Source organism: Peromyscus maniculatus, chromosome 17 (genome assembly GCF_049852395.1).
Source record: "Peromyscus maniculatus bairdii isolate BWxNUB_F1_BW_parent chromosome 17, HU_Pman_BW_mat_3.1, whole genome shotgun sequence".
Taxonomy (NCBI): Eukaryota; Metazoa; Chordata; class Mammalia; order Rodentia; family Cricetidae; genus Peromyscus; species Peromyscus maniculatus.
The window spans coordinates 1,181,139-1,201,121 of record NC_134868.1 but is presented as its reverse complement, the minus strand read 5'-3'; the positions used below and the strand labels follow the sequence as shown (position 1 = coordinate 1,201,121).

General features: G+C 44.2%; 1 pseudogene; it reads left to right on the top strand.

Moving 5' to 3' along the window:
- Positions 1-11,339: 11,339 nt before the first annotated feature.
- LOC102914406 (glyceraldehyde-3-phosphate dehydrogenase pseudogene) lies at positions 11,340-12,880 on the top strand (annotated as a pseudogene).
- Positions 12,881-19,983: the final 7,103 nt, after the last annotated feature.

The window sequence follows — 19,983 nt, the reverse complement described above, 5'->3', positions numbered from 1 at the left end:
TTAGGGGTTATTGGTCTATTTAAATAGTTTATCTGGTCTTGATTTAACTTTGGTATGTGGTACCTATCCAGAAAATCGTCCATGTCTTTCAGATTTTCTAATTTTGTGGAGTATATGTTTTTGAAATATGACCTGATGATTCTCTGGATTTCTTTGTTGTCTGGTGTTATGTCTCCCTTTTCATTTCTGATTTTGTTAATTTGGATTCCCTCTCTCTTCTTTTTGGTTAATTTGGATAAGGGCTTGTCTATCTTGTTCATTTTTCTCAAAGAACCAACTCTTTGTTTCATTGATTCTTTGTATTCTCTTTGTTTCTATTTTTATTGATTTCAGCCTTCAATTTGATTATTTCCTGGTGTCCGTTTCTCCTGGGTGAGTTTGCTTCTTCTTGTTCTAGAGCTTTCAAGTGTGCTGTTAAGTCACTTGTGTGAGATTTCTCCAATTTCTTTTTGTGGGTATTTAGTGCTATGAATTTTCCTCTTAGCACTGCTTTCATAGTGTCCCATAAGTTTGGGTATGTGGTGTCTTCATTTTTGTTGATCTCTAGGAACTCTTTAATTTCTTTATTTCTTCCTTGAATCATTGGTGATTCAGTTGGGCATTATTCAATTTTCATGAGATTATAGACTTTCTGTAATTTTTGTTGTTGTTGATATCTAACTTTAAGCCATGGTGGTCCGATAAGATACTGGAGATTATTTCTTCTATTATATCCTCTACACCAGAGATTCTCTCTTCCATCTCTTGTATTCTGTTGGTTATGCTTGCATCTATGTTTTTTTTTAAACTCAGATTTTCTATTTCCAGCATTCCCTCTTTGTGTCTTCTTCATTGTTTCCATTTTCACTTTTCAGGTCTTGAACTGTTTCCCTCACATGGTTAATTGCTTTTTCATGGTTTTATTTAAGGGATTTATTGATTTTTCCCCCCAATTTTTTGTTTGTCTTTTCCTTAATTTCTTTATTGATTTCTTCCAATTTTTTGTTTGCATTTTCCTCAATTTCTTTAAGGGAAATTTTCATTTTTTCTTGAAAAGCCTCTAGCATCTTCATGAAGCTATTTTTAAGGTCACTTTCTAATGCTTCTTCTACATTGTGATGTTCTGGAGAAGGGCTAGGATCTGGTGATGCCATATTTCTCTTTATGTTGTTGTATGTATTTTTGAATTGATGTCTGCCTATCTCTTCCTCTAATAGGTACAAGAGGTGCCTGAGTCTGAGGGAGTTGCTATTGGTCTACTCTGTGCTTGTTGTGTCTGTGTTTCAGGGGGCCCCTCTGGGTCCAATCTTAGCTCTTGATCTAATTGGAACTCGCAGATTCTGTATCTCAGGGAGGTGCTCTTGGCCCAACCAAAGCTAGCTGATTCTGTGACTCATGGAGCCACTCTTGTTCTCATCAGGGCTCTTGGTCCAGTTAGAGCTGACAGATTTTGTGTCTCAGGAAGCCTCTCTTGGTTCAATGAGGGCTATCAGATTCTCTGTCTCAGGAAGTTACTCTTGGTCCAATGAGAGTTCTTGGTCCAATGAATGCTGGAAGTTTGGTTTCCATGTCTTAGGATGTTACTCTTGGTACAATGAGAGCTGGTGGTTAGGTTTCTGTGTCTCAGGAAGTTACTTGGGTCACAGGCAGATGGGTATTGTGGCAGGGCATGGGACTTGTAGATTGTAGGGTCTGTGGGGGGTTTTGGGGAGGCCTTCCTGCAGAAGTTTTCCCTGCTGGTCAGCAGCTGGGAAGGAGTTGGGTGGGGGTTCCTGGGGTCTGGCTGTATCCCAGGGCCTGAGTCCTAGAGGCAGGACTCTCTGGGAGAAGAGTTACTCACGTTTTGGCCCAATGAGAGCTGGCAGTTAGGTTTCCATGTCTCAGGAAGTTACTTGTGTCACAGGCAGATGGGTATTGGGGCAGGGCATGGGACTTGTAGATTGCAGGGTCTGATGGGGGATTTTGGTGGTGGTGGGTTTCCTGAAGGAGTTTTCTCTGCTGGCTGGCAACTGGGGCAGATTTGGTTGGGGGTTCCTGGGGACTGGCCTGGGTCCCTGTTTTAAGTGCAGAAAAAAAAGACCATGTGGGCTAGTGCGTGCCCTGCCAGGTCATCAATTGAGCCTTGTTCAAAGTGCCACTTAGAGAGACAACTGGTCAGCTGACTGCACCCAGCACCAAGGGGAATGAGAGCATCAACCTAGGACCTCCAGCAGACCTCTAGGCTTGGCTACAGGCTTTCTTTCAGGAAACCCAGAATACTGCATGGAAGCAATCTGTTTCTCTCCTTCTGGACACCAGAGCCACTTACTCAGTCCTAGGGCCCCACCTTTCCTCATTTCCTTATTGTTGGGGTAGGGAGGACAGCCTTATCCACCTTGTAGGGAAAAGGGGCTGGCTAGAGAAACCCACCCTGACCCTGGAGCCCAGAATTAAGGAAGGATGGCTCAGATAAAGCCAGTGAGAGAAACACAGCTTAGCTCAGATCAGAGCCATCTCTGCCCCTGTCCACCTGACTTGTGAAATCAACCAATCACAGAGCAGGACAGCAGAATCCTGGCCCTAGGGCCCAGGAAAAGGGAAAGAAACACAGCCTGTGTTTGGGACCTGAGCCAGAGAAATGAACACTTTATCCCCAAACCCAGAACCCAGGAAATATGCCCTGACTCTGAGACTAGTACCAAAATATCACTCTTGGCCCCTAGAATCAGAGTCAGTGAAAGAAATGTGCCCTGGCCTTATAGGTAGTATCAAAATGCCAAGAAAGGCCAGTGAAAGAAACACAGTTTGGCCCTGAAATCAGGGCCATCTCTGCCCCTTGCTCATAAAACTGGCCAATCCCTGGGCAGAAAATAAACTAACCAATCACAGTTGACTCCACCCCCTAGACATCCTATATAAACCACCCTGCCCGGTCAGTTGTGAACTGTTCTCTCCACCCTGGTAGAGGCAGCTACTCTCCTGGACTCCTCCTTCCCAAATAAACCTCTTTCTCAAAAGAGTATTGGGTGAAGACCTTCATTGACTGTTGAACAGAAGAACCTTGCTGGGACGTCCCATAGTGGACTGAGCAAGAAAGAGCTGGTAATACTGAGCCAGAGATTGTGGCTCTCCAGGAGAGGAGCCGGATTGCTGTGTCCTGAGGGGAAACTATCCCCCATCATACCATCATAACTTCTCAAAGAGTCAGGATACCCTGACTTTCCCGAAGAGTCAGGATACCCTTCCTTGCTGAAGCAGTTCCAGGCCTGACTCTCCCGAGAAGTCAGAAAACCTTCCTTTCCAAGGTTGGGCTGTTTCTTTGCAGTCTCAGCCATCAGAGCTGTGCTAAACAGCTCCAGGTGTCCGGGACACCTTTAGGGCAGAGCTCTTGTCCTGAGTAGCTCTGAGGTGACTTGGATACCTCGCCCTCTAGGGCTGAACTGTCTCCAGTTCAGCCACCACTGCTTTGCTAAACAGCTTCAGGTGTCCGGGACACCCTCAGGGCAGAGCTCTTGTCCTAAGTAGCTCTGAGGTGACTGGGATACCTCGCCCTCTAGGGCTGAACTGTCTCCTCACAATTTCATCCATCAATTTACTAACATTTGGTGCTGAAACCTGGGACACGAAACCCAGAGCTTTTGCAGTTTACTAACATACCTCACCAGACTTAACTGTACTTTCAGGGTTACTTGATGGGAAAAGGTTTTCCAGCTAAGGTAGGAGCTTTCATTTCATTGCTCCTTCCATGTGCCTCACTCCAAACCTCTCAGTAGTGCATCCCCTCCTCATGCACCATAAGCTTTTCTCTTCCTGGTTCCCTCTCCTAATAAACTGCTCAGCTAATTGTTATAGGATCACCACAGAGCTGGAGTCCAGGGATCATCAAGTAAGAAACTGTAATAGTTAAAAGGTATTTACACCCCCAGACCCAAAACTGTCTGGGTTCTACAAAAACAGACTTTAATATAATCATCTATTACTGTTAAATGCTCTCAGCAATTGATCACCTGTGTCTCCTGGATGCTAAACTAATAAAGGAAACATGTTCCTTAAAATAATCTATCTCTGATAAAGCTTATCTCAGGTTAAAAAATTAAAAACATGTTCCAATCTCTCTGTCTCATTAATGCTAACCAATACAAGCAGAGTTCTAAACACTACAATGGTCATCGGCCCAAGACTTTTATTTTCTCATGGCTGCTTCTTAATAGGTTCAAAATTTTTGTAAGCTCCAGAAACCAGCTTAAATCCATCTGGACAGATTGGATCTGCTTCATATAAGTGAAACCCAAATTCCTGGTCCTTGGACTCCCCTTCCCTCACCCTGGGACCTCTTTGAAGGTAACATTTTTTTCTCTAAGCTTTTTTCTATCTCATCGGCATCATGTCAGAAAAGAAGCCAGAGTGCCAAGCCAAGAAAGATGAACGGCTCCAAGGCAGCAGGATAGCCCCCCATCCCAGGACAGCCCCCCATCCCAGGACAGTCCCCCATCCCAGGACAGCCCACCATCCCAGGACAGCCCACCATCCCAGGACAGCCCCCCATCCCAGGACAGCCCACCATCCCAGGACAGCCCACCATCCCAGGACAGCCCCCCATCCCAGGACAGCCCACCATCCCAGGACAGCCCCCCATCCCAGGATAGCCCACCATCCCAGGACAGCCCACCATCCCAGGACAGCCCACCATCCCAGGACAGCCCCCCATCCCAGGACAGCCCACCATCCCAGGATAGCCCACCATCCCAGGATAGCCCACCATCCCAGGACAGCCCACCATCCCAGAATGCTTGTCTATCTTGGAAGCCCCCTTCCCTACCCCCCTAAGAGCCAACTGATGACCACCAAGTCAGCTGGAAGCAGTTTTTCTGGGAGAAATGCTGCCCATCTTCCTGTTCACTTACTTTTTTGTAATAAGGAAAAAGTCTGGAATGTTAGAATTCTGCCCTCACTCTAGCTTCATGACTGTAAATGCGGAGTTCAGGAGTTAAGCAAAAGGTCTTTCGTCTTATGTCACCAGTGTGCACCCTGGTGATCACATACATGTTGCATGGTCACACAGTCAGTGCATGTATGGTGTGGCTCTGTAAGCCCATCTGCACCTTGAGAGCTGTGACTCAGACCCCACCCTCTCTCTCTGCTCTGCTCTCTCTCCCCACACCATCGTCCCTCTCTCTGCATGTGCTTTCCTCCCCAGGCCTGGTTCTCTTGTCTCCCCCCTCCTCCTAGTAAAGCTCTCTGCTACCAGGTAGCATGGCCGTGGCTCATGACCTTTCTGCCAGTAACCAGTGCCATCACCAGCGCCGTTTATCATTTATTGCAACTATTAACCCACAACCCTTCCTTTCTTATTCATCCTCAAGATCTTAAATAATTTTTTTTTTTTTTTTTTTTTTTTTTTGGTTTTTCGAGACAGGGTTTCTCTGCGTAGCTTTGCGCCTTTCCTGGGGCTCACTTGGTAGCCCAGGCTGGCCTCGAACTCACAGAGATCCGCCTGGCTCTGCCTCCCGAGTGCTGGGATTAAAGGCGTGCGCCACCACCGCCCGGCTAAGATCTTAAATAATTTTAAAGGTCCCATAGTCTTTACAAATTCAAGCACATTAAATTTCAGTCCCTTTTAAATAGCCAAGCTCTTTAAAAATCCAAAGTCTTTTAGAATTCAAAGTCTCTCAACTGTGGGCTCAAGTAAAATACTTTCTTACTTCAAGAGGGAAAAATTGGGACACAGTCACAATCAATTCAAAGTGAAACAAAATTCTAACCATTCAATATCTGGGATCCACTTATGATCTTCTGGATTCCTCCAAAGGGCTTGAGTCACTTCTCCAGATCTGCCCTCTGCAGCACACACAGCTTGTCTTCTAGCCTCTGGCTGGCTCCACTCCATTGCTGCTGCTGTTGGTAGTGGTCATCCCATGGTACTGGCATCTCTAAAACACTGGAATCTCCTGCTGCAACGGGGCTTCACTTTCACCAGCAGCCTCTCATAGACTCTCCTCATGGTGCCTAGCCTCAACTCCTCTGCATGACCCCTTCAGTCCTGGGCCTTCAACTGCCACTGAGGCTGCACCTTCACCAGTGACCCCTCCTGACCAAGTCTCACCTACTCTCCATGACCCCTTTATGTCTTCAAAACCATTACAACCAGGGTGGTACTTATATACTGCCAAGTCCAGCTGCCAGCATGAGGTATAACCTTGTGTGCCTCTAAGAACACAGGCTCTTTGAGCTCTCTGGAAACACTTCTCAGAAAATTTTACCTCAGTGATGTTGGTCTCTTCTTAATTATTGCTAATTTCTTAAATCCAGTTGGTCAGCTTCAAGTATCCCAGCAATGCAAAATTTTGCTTTAGCTGTTCTGGTATCTTGTTAATCACAGCTGATTCTTTAGCCTCAGCTAGCCAGAACCTCGGGATCTTAATTCAAAATGGCAAATGGCCCTGGTAGAGTCTTTAAACTTCCCTCTAAAACTTTGCAAGCTAGGCCTCTATCTTCTGCTCTGCTCTTAAAATTCTTATCTTCTAAGTTCCTACAGAACATTCCACTGAGGTCTCAACACTCAATGTTTTTTTTTTTTTCTAGCCCAAAGTTCCAAAGTCCTTCCACAATCCTCCCAAACACATGATCAGGTCTGTCACAGCAATACCCTACTACACTGATATCAATTTGTCTTAGATGGATTTCTTTTGTTGTGATGAAACAACATGACAAAGAAGGAAGTTGAGGAGTAAAGTGTTTATTTGGCTTGGCTTAAACTGCAGCATTACTGTTCATTAATGAAGGAAATCAGAATAGGAACTCAAACAGGGCAGGATCCCCAAGGCAGGAGCTGATACAGAGGCCTTGGAGGGGAGTTGCTTACTAGCTTGCTTCCCATGGCTTGCTCAGCTTGCTTTATTATAGAACTCAGGACCTCCAGCCCAGGGATGACATCAGTCACCATAGGCTGGGTCCTCCCCTATTGGTTACTAAATGAGAAAGTGCCTTATAGATGGATCTCAAGGAGGCATTTCCTCAGTTGAGGTTCCTTCCTCTGATGACTCTAGCTTGTGTCAAGTTGACATACAAAACCACCCCAGTGCATACAGTCAATAGGGTGTGTAACTTATCTGGTTCCTTAGGGCTGCTTGGAAGCCTCTACCCACCTAATCCAGAGTGTGATGTTATCTCAAACCATAAGAGCCTGTTGGAGCAAAGCAAGCAGGGATCTACATTCTAGCACATTATTATTGCTGTGCCAGAAAGAAAAGTGAGAATAATGGTAATGAAGAAACTAACCATACAGCAGAAGACTAAAAATATGCCTCAAAATCTACATTAAACCTGTGCCCAAAAGAGTCATATGTCCACGATGGGCTGATCTTTGAGTTCTGTGGTATAGCCTCTCAAGGTTACTGGCATGTGGAGGGCTCAATTTGTGCCTGTTGAAGAGTTAATATTCTACACAGAGTTGTGCTGGTCTCTGGGAACTAAAATTCACAGAAGTTCCATGTTATACCCAAATGATTACACTTGCAAAGTCTGATGTATATGAAAATAAAGTAGTTTCTCAGCCAATAATTGCAGTATCTTTTTTGAAGCCAGGGAGTTTCTTGGGTAGTTCTACTACAATCAACCCAGGTTTTATTTCATCCATCTCTATAAAGCAAAGCAATTGGTGCTGGTAAAGCTCTTTTTAGGCTTGTAACATCTGAATTCATAGAATATAGCCACACTTTAATTTCAATTTTCAACATGATTCTAGAGGTTGGTGGCCACATGAAAATGCACACAGGTGCCTGCCAGGACAGCTGTTAAGAGCATTACTGCTCTTCCAGGAGACCTGAGTAATTCTGAGCACTTGTGTCAGGCAGGGAGTGACATTATTAGGAGGTGTGCTGGAGTAGGTGTGACTCTGTTGGAGAAGTGTGTCACTTGGGATGAGCTTTGAGGTCTCAGAAGCTCAAGCTATACCCAGTGTCACTGTCACTTCCTGCTGCCTGAGGATCCAGATGTAGGACTCTCAGCTCCTTCTCCAGCACCATGTCTGCCTGCATGCCGCCATACTCCCCGCCACAATGATAATGGACTAAACCTCGGAACCATAAGCCATCACCTCAATTAAATGTTTTCCTGTATAAGAGCTGCCGTTGTCTCTTCACAGCAATAGAACCCAAACTAAGACATCCTGCCAATGCCTGAAGTTACTGGTAGGTGACATCAAATTACCAGTATGAGGATGGGCCTTCAGTATCAGTGGTGGCCGAGGTGGAAGAGTGAGCCTGTCCAACTTTTCCTTTATGGGATCCTTATTCCAGCAGCTACAGATGGCCACCTCAGGGTCACTTAACAGAACATGTAAACTGGTTAAAATTTTTCCCATATAGACGTTTTGTTTCTGTCTTAATCCATAACAGTTGTTTATTTTTCTAAACAATAGCAACCACTGTTGATGGAAATATCCAAGTTATGAAATGTATAATTTTCAGCTTTAGCCCTAAAATCCCCAAATTTAGTAAAAACAAAACAAAAAGCAACAAGGAAAAATGCTTTTATTTTACATGTAACAGAAAAATGAAGGCACCTGGAGTTCATCAGAGATGCCAGGCTCAAACCAAACTTTTCTAGGTTTTCCTTCTCTTCTGGACCCTAGATTTTATGCAGTAGCATAAAGCCTTGGTGATTTGTGTATGAGTGGCCCCCACAGGAACTGCTCCATTGCTTGTAGGAGCACAGAGTCGTGCAGCCACTATGGAAATCAATACGGTGGTTCCTCAGAAAACTGGGAATTGATCTATCTCAAGATCCAGGCATAGCATTCTTGGGCACATACCCAAAGTATGCTCCATCCTACTGCCAGGACACTGGCTCAATTATGTTCACGGTGGCTTTATTCATAAGAGCCAGACACTGGAAACAACCTAGATGTCCCTCAACTGAAAAATGGATAAAAAAGTGGTACATTTACACAATGGACTATTACCAACGCTTAAAAATGTGCTGCCACCAGGGGCCATGTTGGTGTCCATGGCCTGTGTTGCTGCTGGAGGCCATGTTGATGTCTGTGGTGGTTTGAAAGAAAATGGCCCCAATGGGAGTGGTTAGGAGTGTGGCCTTGTTGGAATAGATGTGGTCTTATTGGAGAAAGTGTGTCACCATGGAGGTATATACTGAGGTTTCATATATGCTCAAACCATGTCCAGTGAGACATTCTACTTCCTGTTGCCTGCATATCAACATGTAGCAGCCTCCTCTCCAGCACCATGATGATAATGAAGTAACTTCTGAAACTGTAAGCCACCAGCTCAATTAAAAGTTTTACTTGATAAGAGTTGTTGTGGTCATGGTGTTTCTTCACAACAATAGAAACCTTAACTAAGACAATGTCCATGATCTGCACTGCCACCATGTTGAGGTCAGTGATCCATCCTGAATGCTGGAGGACATGTGAATGTCCATGGTCCATACTGTAGTCAGAAACCATGTGGAAGTCCATGAGCCAGCTGTGGCTGATTGTAAAGGGTGAGGAAGCTTCCTTTGCAGTGATATCCATGACTGCAGTTCACAGTGGAGAATGAGAGACATTTAGAAGGCTTCTGTGACAACCTCTCCAATCTCCCAAAAATAAGAAACAGTATGGATAAAAAGCCACCTAAGAAAACTCTTAAGAATTGTGGTAGGGATGCTGAAGTGTAGTTCTTCACAGTTGATGGCTTCTTGTGGTGGTGTGGGTGGGGAATAACTCAGTTTCCTTCAAGAGGCTGGCCACTGGGAGTTTGACCATCCTCCAGTGAATATATAGACAACACAAATTAGACTTGTTAATTTTCTTTCTTTTATCTTCTTTGGAGGGGGCACAAGGGTAGGGGTTGGTACTGGGAGGACTGGAAGTGATTGTGATCAGGGTTCATTATGTGAAATTCCCAAATAATCAATAAAAATATATTGAGAAAAAAAGGAAAAAAACAACCATGAAATTTGCAGGCAAATATATGGAACTAGGAAAAAAATCATCCTGAGTGAGGTAACCCTGATCCAGAAAGACAAGTAAGGTATGTACTCACTTATAAGTGGATATTAGCTGTAAGTTAAAGAATAATCATGCTATAATCCACAGATCCAAAGAGGCTCAGTAACAAGGAGGGCTCTAGGGGGGACACATGGATCTTGATGGGAAGCGAAATAGATTTTGCAGATGGACTTAGGGTGGATGGGGATGGAAATAGGAAGAATCAGGTGCAGGGATGGAGGGAGAAAAATACTGGGAGAGATGACTGGAATCAGAGGCAGTTCGGTGGAAACTCTCTGGAATCTACTGAGGATGACCCTAGCAAAGACTCCTAGTAATGGAGGATTTAGAGCCTGAACTGGCTATCTTCTGTAACCAGGCAAGGATTCTAGTGGTAGGACTGGGACACCAATCCAGCCACATAACCTTTGACCTGTCATGCCTGTAAGATGTGCTGGGGCAATGGTACCGCAGAATTTGTGGGAGTGGCTAACCCATGACTAGTCTAATTTCAGGCCCATGCCACTAGAGGGAGCCTGATACTGCCAGGAACAGGAGGCTGGATAGCTGCAGACCTATGGTAGAATCAAACACCACTGGGGGAAAAAAAAGAAAAAGGAAAAGGAAAAAATAAAGAAAGTAGGAAAGAAAGAAAGAAATATTTTCTAATGATGTTCTGCTATACTCATAGTTTGGTGACTAGTTCAGTTATCATCAGAGATGCTCTCTCCTGAAGCTGGTGGGAGTGGATTCAGAGACCCACAGCCAAACATTAGGTGAAACAACGAGAGACCAGGTAGGAGGTCTCCATCAGGTCCCTCCCCTCACAGCTTGGAGAACCCAGGGAAGAGGACTAGGATGACAGGAGCCAGAGGGGTAGATAATACTGGGGGAGCATAGCCTGTGGAATCAACTAAGCAGGGTTAGTGGAGGCCCACAGAGAACAAAGCAGCAATAGCTGAGCCTGCATGGGTCTGAGCTAGGTCTACTGCATATATGCTATGATTGTTGGCTTGGTATTTTGGGGGGAACTCCTGACAGTGGAAGTGTGGGTGACTCTTTTGCATGCTCTTGGGACCTTTTCCTCCTATTGAGTTACCTCACCCAGCCTTGGTGTGAGGTTTTGTGCCTGTTTTTATTGTATCTTGTTCCATATTCAGTTGATGCCCCTGGGAGGCTTTCTCTCTTCTAGGGGGAGACTGGGGTAGGGAGTGGATCTGGGGAGGTTGGAGAGGACTGGGAGGGGTGGAGGGAGGGGAAACTATGGTTGGATTGTATTGTGTGAGAGAAGAATAAATAAACATAAAAAAGAATGGTAGCTCTCTGCTCCTCCCTGTTCCAGAGACAGTCGCATCTATTTGTGCAGTGCCAGCCTTGTCGTTCCTAAGACATGATGGTAAATGTTGGAGTGAACAGATTTGGCTGAATTGGACATCTGGTTACCAGGGCTGCCTTCCAGTCTGGCAAAGTGAACATAGTTGCCATCATTGACCCCTTCATTGACCTCAACTACATGGTTCCAGTATGACTCTACTCATGGCAAGTTCAATGGCACAGTCAAGACTGAAAATGGGAAGCTTGTCATCAACAGGAAGGCTATCACCATCTCCCAGGAGCAAGATACTGCCAACATCAACTGGGGTGAGGCTGGTGCTGAGTATGTTGTGGAGTCCACTGGTGTCTTTACCACCATGGAGAAGGCTGGGGCCCACTTGAAGGGTGGGAACAAAAGAGTCATCATCTCTGCCCCTTCTGCTGATGCCTCCAAGTTTGTGATGGGTGTGAACCATGAGAAGTATGACAATTCACTTAAGATTGTTAGAAATGCTTCCTGCATGACCAACTGCTTAGCACCTCCTGGCCAAGGTCATCCCTGACAATTTTGGCATTGTGGAAGTTCTCATGACCACAGTCTATGCCATCACTGCCACCTAGAGGACTGTGGAAGGCCCCTCTGGGAAGCTGTGGCATGATGGCCAGAACATCTGATCCATGCATCCACCAGTGCTGCCAAGGCTGTGGGCAAGGTCATTGCAGAGTTGAATGGGAAGCTCACAGGCATGGCCTTCCATGTTCCTACCCCCAATGTGTCCATCGTGGATCTGACGTGTCACCTGCAGAAAGCTGCCAAATATGATAACATCAAGAAGGTGGTGAAGCAGGTATTGGAGGGCCCACTAAAGGCCATCCTGGGCTATACTGAGGACAAGCTTGTCTCCTGTGACTTTAACAGTAACCCCCACTCTTCCACCTTTGATGATGGGGATGGTATCGCTTTCAATGACAATTTTATAAAGCTCATTTCCTGGTATGACAATGAATTTGGCTACAGCAATAATGTGGTGGACCTCATGGCCTACATGGCCTCCAAAGAATAAGAAGCCTGCCCTGGGACACCCACCTCATTAAGGACAGAGCAAGAGAGACCCTTGGCTGCCGAACAGTTTCTGCCCCAACTCAGCTCCTGACACTGAACATCTCCCTCACAGTTTCTATCCCAGACCCCCAGAACAACAGGAGGGGCTTAGGGAGTCCTGCTCTCTTGAACATCACCAATAAACTTCACTGCACCACAAAAATGGCATCCATAGGCTGATAGATTTGAATGCTTGGTTACCAGGGAATGGCACTATTTGGAAGAAGTAAGAGGTGTGGCCTTGTTAGAGGAAGTGTGTCACTGGGGATGGGTTTAGGCTTCAAAAGCCCAAGCCAGTCCCAGTGTCTCTCTCTTCCTGCTGCCTGCAGATCCAATGTAGAACTCTCAGCTCCTTCTCCAGCACCATGTCTGCCTGCACGCTGCCATTCTCCCACTGTGATGACAATGGGCTAAACCCCTGGAATGGTAAGTCAGCTTCAATTAAATGCTTTACTTTATAAAAGTTGGTGTGGCCATGGTGTCTCTCCACAGCAATAGAACACTGAGACAGAAGTTGGTACCAGGAGTGGGGTATTGATGTGACAGCCTGATCATGCTGCTTGTTGGTGGAATGTGGACTTTGTACTAGGAACACAACTGAATGCTTCAAACAGGTCTTAATGGACCATATTAGCAGGAGCATGGAAGATAGTGCTGAGGGTGATTTGACAATGCCATCTACCAGTAACTTCAGGCATTGAGGGGAGTTGGATGTTTCTTTTAGGATTCCATTACCAGTACTTTTTTTCAAATTACCTTGATAGTTGTAAGAACCACCCTTGTCTTCAGTTTGGGTTTCTGTGAGGTAACAGGCACTTTATAATGTAGGGAATTATGTCAAATTGAATACCCCAGGTCACCAGAAGGCCTTGTTCTTGTATCTATAATCACCATTTCTGGGCTCTCTGAACTAAGGAAAGCCACGGTGGTGGTTCAGCTCAAGAGGTTTCAGAGTGGAAGAATATTATTAAGTGTGCTAGAGCCTGTTCTTGTGATATTTTGATGAAGAATGTGGCTGCTTTCTGCCCTTGTAAAAAAAAAATCTGTCTGAGGCTATATTGAGGAGTTTTGGATTAATGGCATTGGCAGAGGAGATTTTAAGACAGCCTAGTATTGACTCTGACATGAGGTCATTAGTGGCCACTCTTATGCAGATCTATAATGGATAGGAGCAAGCTGAGAAAGGAAAAATACAAAATGTACAGTTTGAGGAGAAAAGAAGTGTGTGGAAATGTAATAGAGCTAAGTTCAGTACTCAAGGAGAGAAAATGTTTAAAGAAAATCCTGATGCTAAATGAAATAACTGGAGTGGTGACCTCAGGGCAACACCCCACACAGCTGAGCTTCCAAATTGTGAAAACTAATTATAGAAAAGATTAAACAATGAAGGAAATGATTAACAACAGAAAGATGATGCAGATGTAATTGAATGAGGGGGCCAAGTTCTAGCCCCAGCAAGCAGCGGGACTTGGCCTTGGCCATATGGTTCTGACTTTAGAGTCAAGGATAGAAGAAAGGGGTTATACAGCTAAGAAATGGCACTAAGACCAGGCATGTGTCAGGGATGTCCCTGCATGGAGGCCTACAGAGGACATTGGATAAAGATGTGAAAGTGAAGCCCCAAGATGTTGGAGATGCCAGAGCTGTGGGATATCTGCCAAGGGGACCTGCCAACATGAAGTGGAACCAACCTAAGATAAAGAAATGTGTTGCAGTCAACAAAGCTGAAAGGAACTGGAGATCTAAAGAATGCTTTAGCATCAGACATGGAGATGCAGAGTTTGGAGTTTGACCTTCAGTTTGGTCTTGCTTTGGTCCAGAATTTCCTCACTATGCTCCTTTCCCTGCATTTTGGAATGGTGATGTATATTCTATAGTAGAATATTATTTTAAAGTATGTTACTTTTGTTTATGTTGCATTTGTTTAACTCTGTGAAGCTGTGTTACTGTGCCTGTCTAAAACATCTGATGGTCTAATAAAAAACTGGCCAACAGTAGGGCAGGAGAAAGAATAGGCAGGGCTGGCAGGCAGAGAGAATATATATAGGGAGAAGTCTGGGAGGAGAGGAGAATCTAGCAGCTAGAAAAGGAGGAGGACTCCAGGGGCCAACCACCCAGCTACACAATCAGCAATGGAGTAAAAGTAAGATTTACAGAAGTAAGTGAATGGGAAAAGCCCAGAGGCAAAATGTAGATGGGATAATTTAAGTTAAGAAAATCTGGCTAGAAACTAAGCTGAACTAAGGCCAGGCATTCATAAGTAAGAAAAAGCCTTTGAGTGTGATTTGTTTGGGAGCTGGGTGGCAGGTTCCCCAAAATAGAGCAAAACCAAAAAACAACAATGTTCTGTCTGTATCATTGTATGTTGGAAGTATGTGGTGGTATTGTGTTCCCCAAAATATTGTGTACTCTAATAAATTTATCTGGGGTCAGAGAACAGACAGCCACTAGATACAAAGGCTAGAAAATGGTGGCACTCACACCTTTAATCCTAGCATTCCAGAGATAGAAATCCCTCTGGATCTCTGTGAGTTCAAGGCCACATTGGAAATAGCCAAGCATGGTGACACACACCTTTAATCCCAGAAAGCCAGCCTTTAATCCCAGGGAGTGGTGATAGAAAGCAGAAAGATATATAAGGCGTGAGGACCAGAAACTAGAGGCATTTGGTTGGTTAAGCATTTGGCTAGTTAAGCTTTCAGGCTTTTTGAACTGTGTGTTCAGCTGAGATTCATTCTGGATGAGGACTCAGAGGCTTCCAGTCTGAGGAAACAGGACCAGCTGAGGAACTGGTGAGGTGAGATAGCTATGGTTTGTTCTGTCTCTCTGATCTACCAGCATGGACCCCAATAACTGGCCTCGGGTTTGATTTTATTAATAAGAACTTTTAAGATTCCTGCTACAGAAGTATGTTATCTACTTTTTAAAATTTAATTTTACAGGGGATTAAAGTTAAGAGATTGCATGAATCTCAGAAGAGACCTTGAACTTTGGACTTTTAAACAGTGTGGAGACTGTGATGGGGGCCTTTGAAGTTGGACTGAATGCATTTTTGCATTATGACATGGTTATAAGCCTATGGGGGCCAGGGAGTTGAATGTGGTAGTTTGAATAAGAATGGCTTTCATAGGCTCATAGATCTGAACACTTGGTCACCAGGGCGTGGCACTATTTGGAAGGAGTAGGAGGTGTGACCTTGTTAGAGGAAGTGTGTCACTGGGGGTGGTTTTAGGCTTCAAAAGCCCCAGTCAGTCCCAGTGTCTCTCTCTTCCTGATGCCTGCAGATCCAATATAGAACCCTCAACTACCTCTCCAGAACCATGTCTGCCTGCATGCTGCCATCCTCCCCACCATGATGACAATGGGCTAAACCCCTGAAATAGTAAGTCAGCCCTGATGAAATGCTTTGCTTTATAAGAGTTGGTATGGCCATGGTGTCTCTTCACAGCAATAGAACACTGACTATGACTAAGACAAAGCATTACAGAAATCAGAAGAGAAAAGAACAAAGGGTCTGGTCATATTGGTTAAAATAGATTACCTTACCTATTACCAAATTCACTTTCATAAATCCTCCACATCAAAATCTTACATAATCTTCCTGTGGACTCCACTCATTCCACAGACTGAAATTCATTGCACAGAGCTCCACGTGTCTGTAACTCACATGGCCATTGTACCACAGTAACCTTGGCTCATGAGACAGCACTGTGTGAGTGCATGGACACATACTGTAGAATAGGGTGAAGCAGAGGGACAGACAGCAATACAATTACTATTGGCTTTGAGGAAAAGGATGTTTTCTTATGTTTGGCATGCAGCTGTTAAAGACCATGTTTCTGAATTTTTTTTTTTTTTTTTTTTTGGTTTTTCGAGACAGGGTTTCTCTGTGTAGCTTTGTGCCTTTCCTGGAGCTCACTTGGTAGCCCAGGCTGGCCTCGAACTCACAGAGATCCGCCTGGCTCTGCCTCCCGAGTGCTGGGATTAAAGGCGTGCGCCACCAACGCCCGGCTGTTTCTGAATTTTTATACTGGGCACGTATGTGTACCCTCACATTTTGAGACTTAAGGTCATCTAAGAGATTGGCCTGTTGATGCTTGCATTTCCATATATATTCTACTGTGGAGTATCCCCAGATATGGGGGATCACTGAAAGCATATTATTGAGCTGTGACCTTATGGATCCTTTAAGATGTAGCATCATATATGTATGATGTTCACTCTTTTCACTGTCTGTTATTTTTAATAAAATCTTAATCATTTGATTTTACCAATAAAAATTTGGGAGCCAGATGCTGGGTAAAAGCCTGCTAGCTCAGAGAGGTAGAGAAAGAACCTGTCTCTTCTCTCTTACCATCTCAAACAAGTCTTCTCAAACTTAATGTCCCTCCTTTCTACTTCCTGTGTACCTCTCTCTTAGTCCTCCTGACTCCTTACTCTCTAAGGTTTTTTCTTTTTTTTTTTTTTTTTTTTTTTTTTTTTTTTGGTTTTTCGAGACAGGGTTTCTCTGTGTAGCTTTGCGCCTCTCCTGGAACTCACTTGGTAGCCCAGGCTGGCCTCGAACTCACAGAGATCCGCCTGGCTCTGCCTCCCGAGTTAAGGTTTTTTCTTAATAATCCTATGTTCACTTCTTGTCAACTGGTTGCTTGCTTTGCCTCTTGACCTGTGGTTGACCCAATTTAATCCGGTTTACAATATTCAAACAGAAAGCTCTTGGATTAAAGGTGTGTGCTAGGGCTGAGCCACACCACAACTAAAACAGTTTTTTTTTTCAGGAAATAACAGCAATCTAAGTGTTCACAGATCAAATATCGTGCAACAACTGTCAGTATGGCTGAATTTGGAATCACCCAGAGACACTGCTGAGTGTGTTTGTGGACACTGTCAGGGGCAACATTCACCATGAATATTGGCAGTGTGATTCTGTAAAGCTTGGGTCCAAAATTCCCATGTGATTTAGTTCCAGGTGAAAAAAAAAAAAAAAAAACAGAAGAAAGGAGGAAGCTGGCTGCTCAAGAACATGAGTCTCTTTTTTCCTGACTGGACATATCCCAGGAAGCCACCTCATCCACCACCGTATGTGAAACTGTTCCCCTCAGGTCCCCTCTATAGTACAGTGTACCCTCACACTGTGGCAACTGACCAGCTCCCAAATCATGGCCCAGAGACTTATTACTAGTCATGAATGCTTGGCCTTATCTTAATGTCCTACTAGCTCTTATAACTTAATTTAACCTGTTTCTTTTCATCTATGTTTTGCCTCAGGGCTTTTTAACCTTTCTTTCCCTCTGTATGTCCTGCTCTATGTCTGACTGGCTGGTAGCTGCCTGGCCCCAGGCACCTCCCTCCCTTTTTTCCTTATTCTCTCCTCTTCTCTCTAGAGCTTAGATCCCTCCTTCTACTTATTCTCTCTGACTGCCAGCCCTGCCTATCCCTCTACTGCCTAGCTATTGGCCATTCAGCTTTTTATTAGACTGATCAGGTGCCTTAGGTAGGCAAGATAAAACAGCAACACATCTTTTTTTTGTTGTTGTTGCTTTGTTTTTTTTTGAGACAGGGTTTCTCTGTGTAGCTTTGTGCCTTTCCTGGAACTCACTTGGTAGCCCAGGCTGGCCTCGAACTCACAGAGATCCACTTGGTTCTGCCTCCTGAGTGCTGGGATTAAAGGTGTGTGCCACCACCACCTGGCCAACACATCCTTACATCATTAAACAAATGCAGCATGAACAACTGTAACACACCTTTACATAGTTAAGGTAATAATCTGAAACATAAACAAATGTAACATATCTTTGCCTAGTTAAAGTAATATTCCACAACAGGTGGCTTTTCAAAGGAGTGAGAAAAGTGACCACTGTGATCTGATTGAGGCTATCATGTAAATGGACTTCTGAGAATGCAGAGTGTGTGAGTTTCCATTTTAATTTGACAGTCATGTGTGTATTTAGTATTTCCAGAGAGACTGTTTAGTATAAATCCTCATATGATGCAGTGGACCTTTTCTTCCCTGCAGGAAAAGGCATTCCTGCATTTGTAATGAATATCCAAAGCAGTAAACTTTCAGACATGAAATATAGGATTATTCATGTGATTTGTGGAAATTATTTTTGGGGACATGTGAGTTCTTTTCAAGTGGAGGTAAAACTTAAAGCTTGTCTCTTCCTTCCATAGATGTCATCATTTAGTGGGGTCATATACAAATCCAAAAGAGTGAGTTATAAAGTGGACAATGGTGTCTGCTAAAAATGGTATAACTGTGGCTTAATGGTTCAGTGTGTGGAATGGCAGAGAAGCTGAGCTATTTGTACAGATTCAGACTCATCTGCAGGGTCTTAAACATCTTAAAACTGTTTCTGAAAGGGACAGTCACATGTATAGTATGGAAAAGGTGCCTGTGCAGCTTGTGTGGTCAGTGAGATGTGAACAAGCTAGTCTAGTCTCAGGTGTCTCACAGCCTGATTGTAGAAGGGGGATGTGCACTGGGCATGAGAACTCAGTGAGGTAATCCCAACACTAAAGATGCTCTTGAGAGGTGAGCTGCAAGATCAAAGTCTGCACGAGACAAACAAGAATTCCCTCTAAGTGTCAGAGAGATGACTCAGCAGTTAAGAGCATTGACTGCTCTTCCAAAGGACCTGGGTTTGATTCCCAGCAACCACCTGGCATCTCACAACCACCTGTATTCCAGTTCCTGAGGAGCCAGTACTCCCTTCTAGCCTTTGTGAGCACTAGGCATATAAGTGCTGTGCAAACATACACATATGAAGGCAAAATAGAAATCCAAAAAATAAAATAGTAATAAAGATAATTTTAAAAGAAAATTCACTTATAACAAAGAAGAAACTGTGTGGCTCTATGTGCATGCTGGCCTTAATTTAATATGGTAGATTTTCCCTACAATGTGGAAATAGTTACAAGTATTTTGAAAACAAGGGTATTTAACTCAAAGTATTGTTTAAACTCAAAATGTTTCCCATCTAACAGAACAATTAGTTTACACCTGCCTAGATTTCATGGAAATAGTTTTTACAGAAGTATATTTAGCTCTGTGTGTCTTATCTTCCCTGGAGATGGTTGCCATGTTCAGTGTCTGTTTTGATCACATTAGGCAGTTCCCCAGTTGGTGGTTCTGTCTGGGGAGGTTTGGGAGTTGTGATGCTGGATGAAGAGCATCACTGGTGACAGACTATGAGGTTAAAGCCTCATGCCACTGACAGCTCTCTGCTTCCTGCTTGCCATGGAGATGCAAGCTCCCAGCTTCTGTCACCATGCCATCCAGGTGCTACCATGGATCCCCATCATCCACAATGACTCTTATCACTCTGGAACCATCAGCCCAAATAAACTCTTCCTTCTCTAAATGACCTGGTCCATGATGTTTTATCATAGCAACAGAACACTAACACAAGAGCCAAAGGGAAATCCATTGTGTAGCATAATAAAGTGCATCCTGTTCTTGCTTTGTGTGCTGAGATGTCTTGTGCAGTGAGCTGACTGCTTCACTTCACTTATAGTGTGAATTCTTGGGAGAAGATTGAACAGATTTTATGATTGCCTTACATACTGACACACTTTTACAAGCCTCTCAGTCTTCTGGTGTCTTCACCTTAAGCAGGAAAGG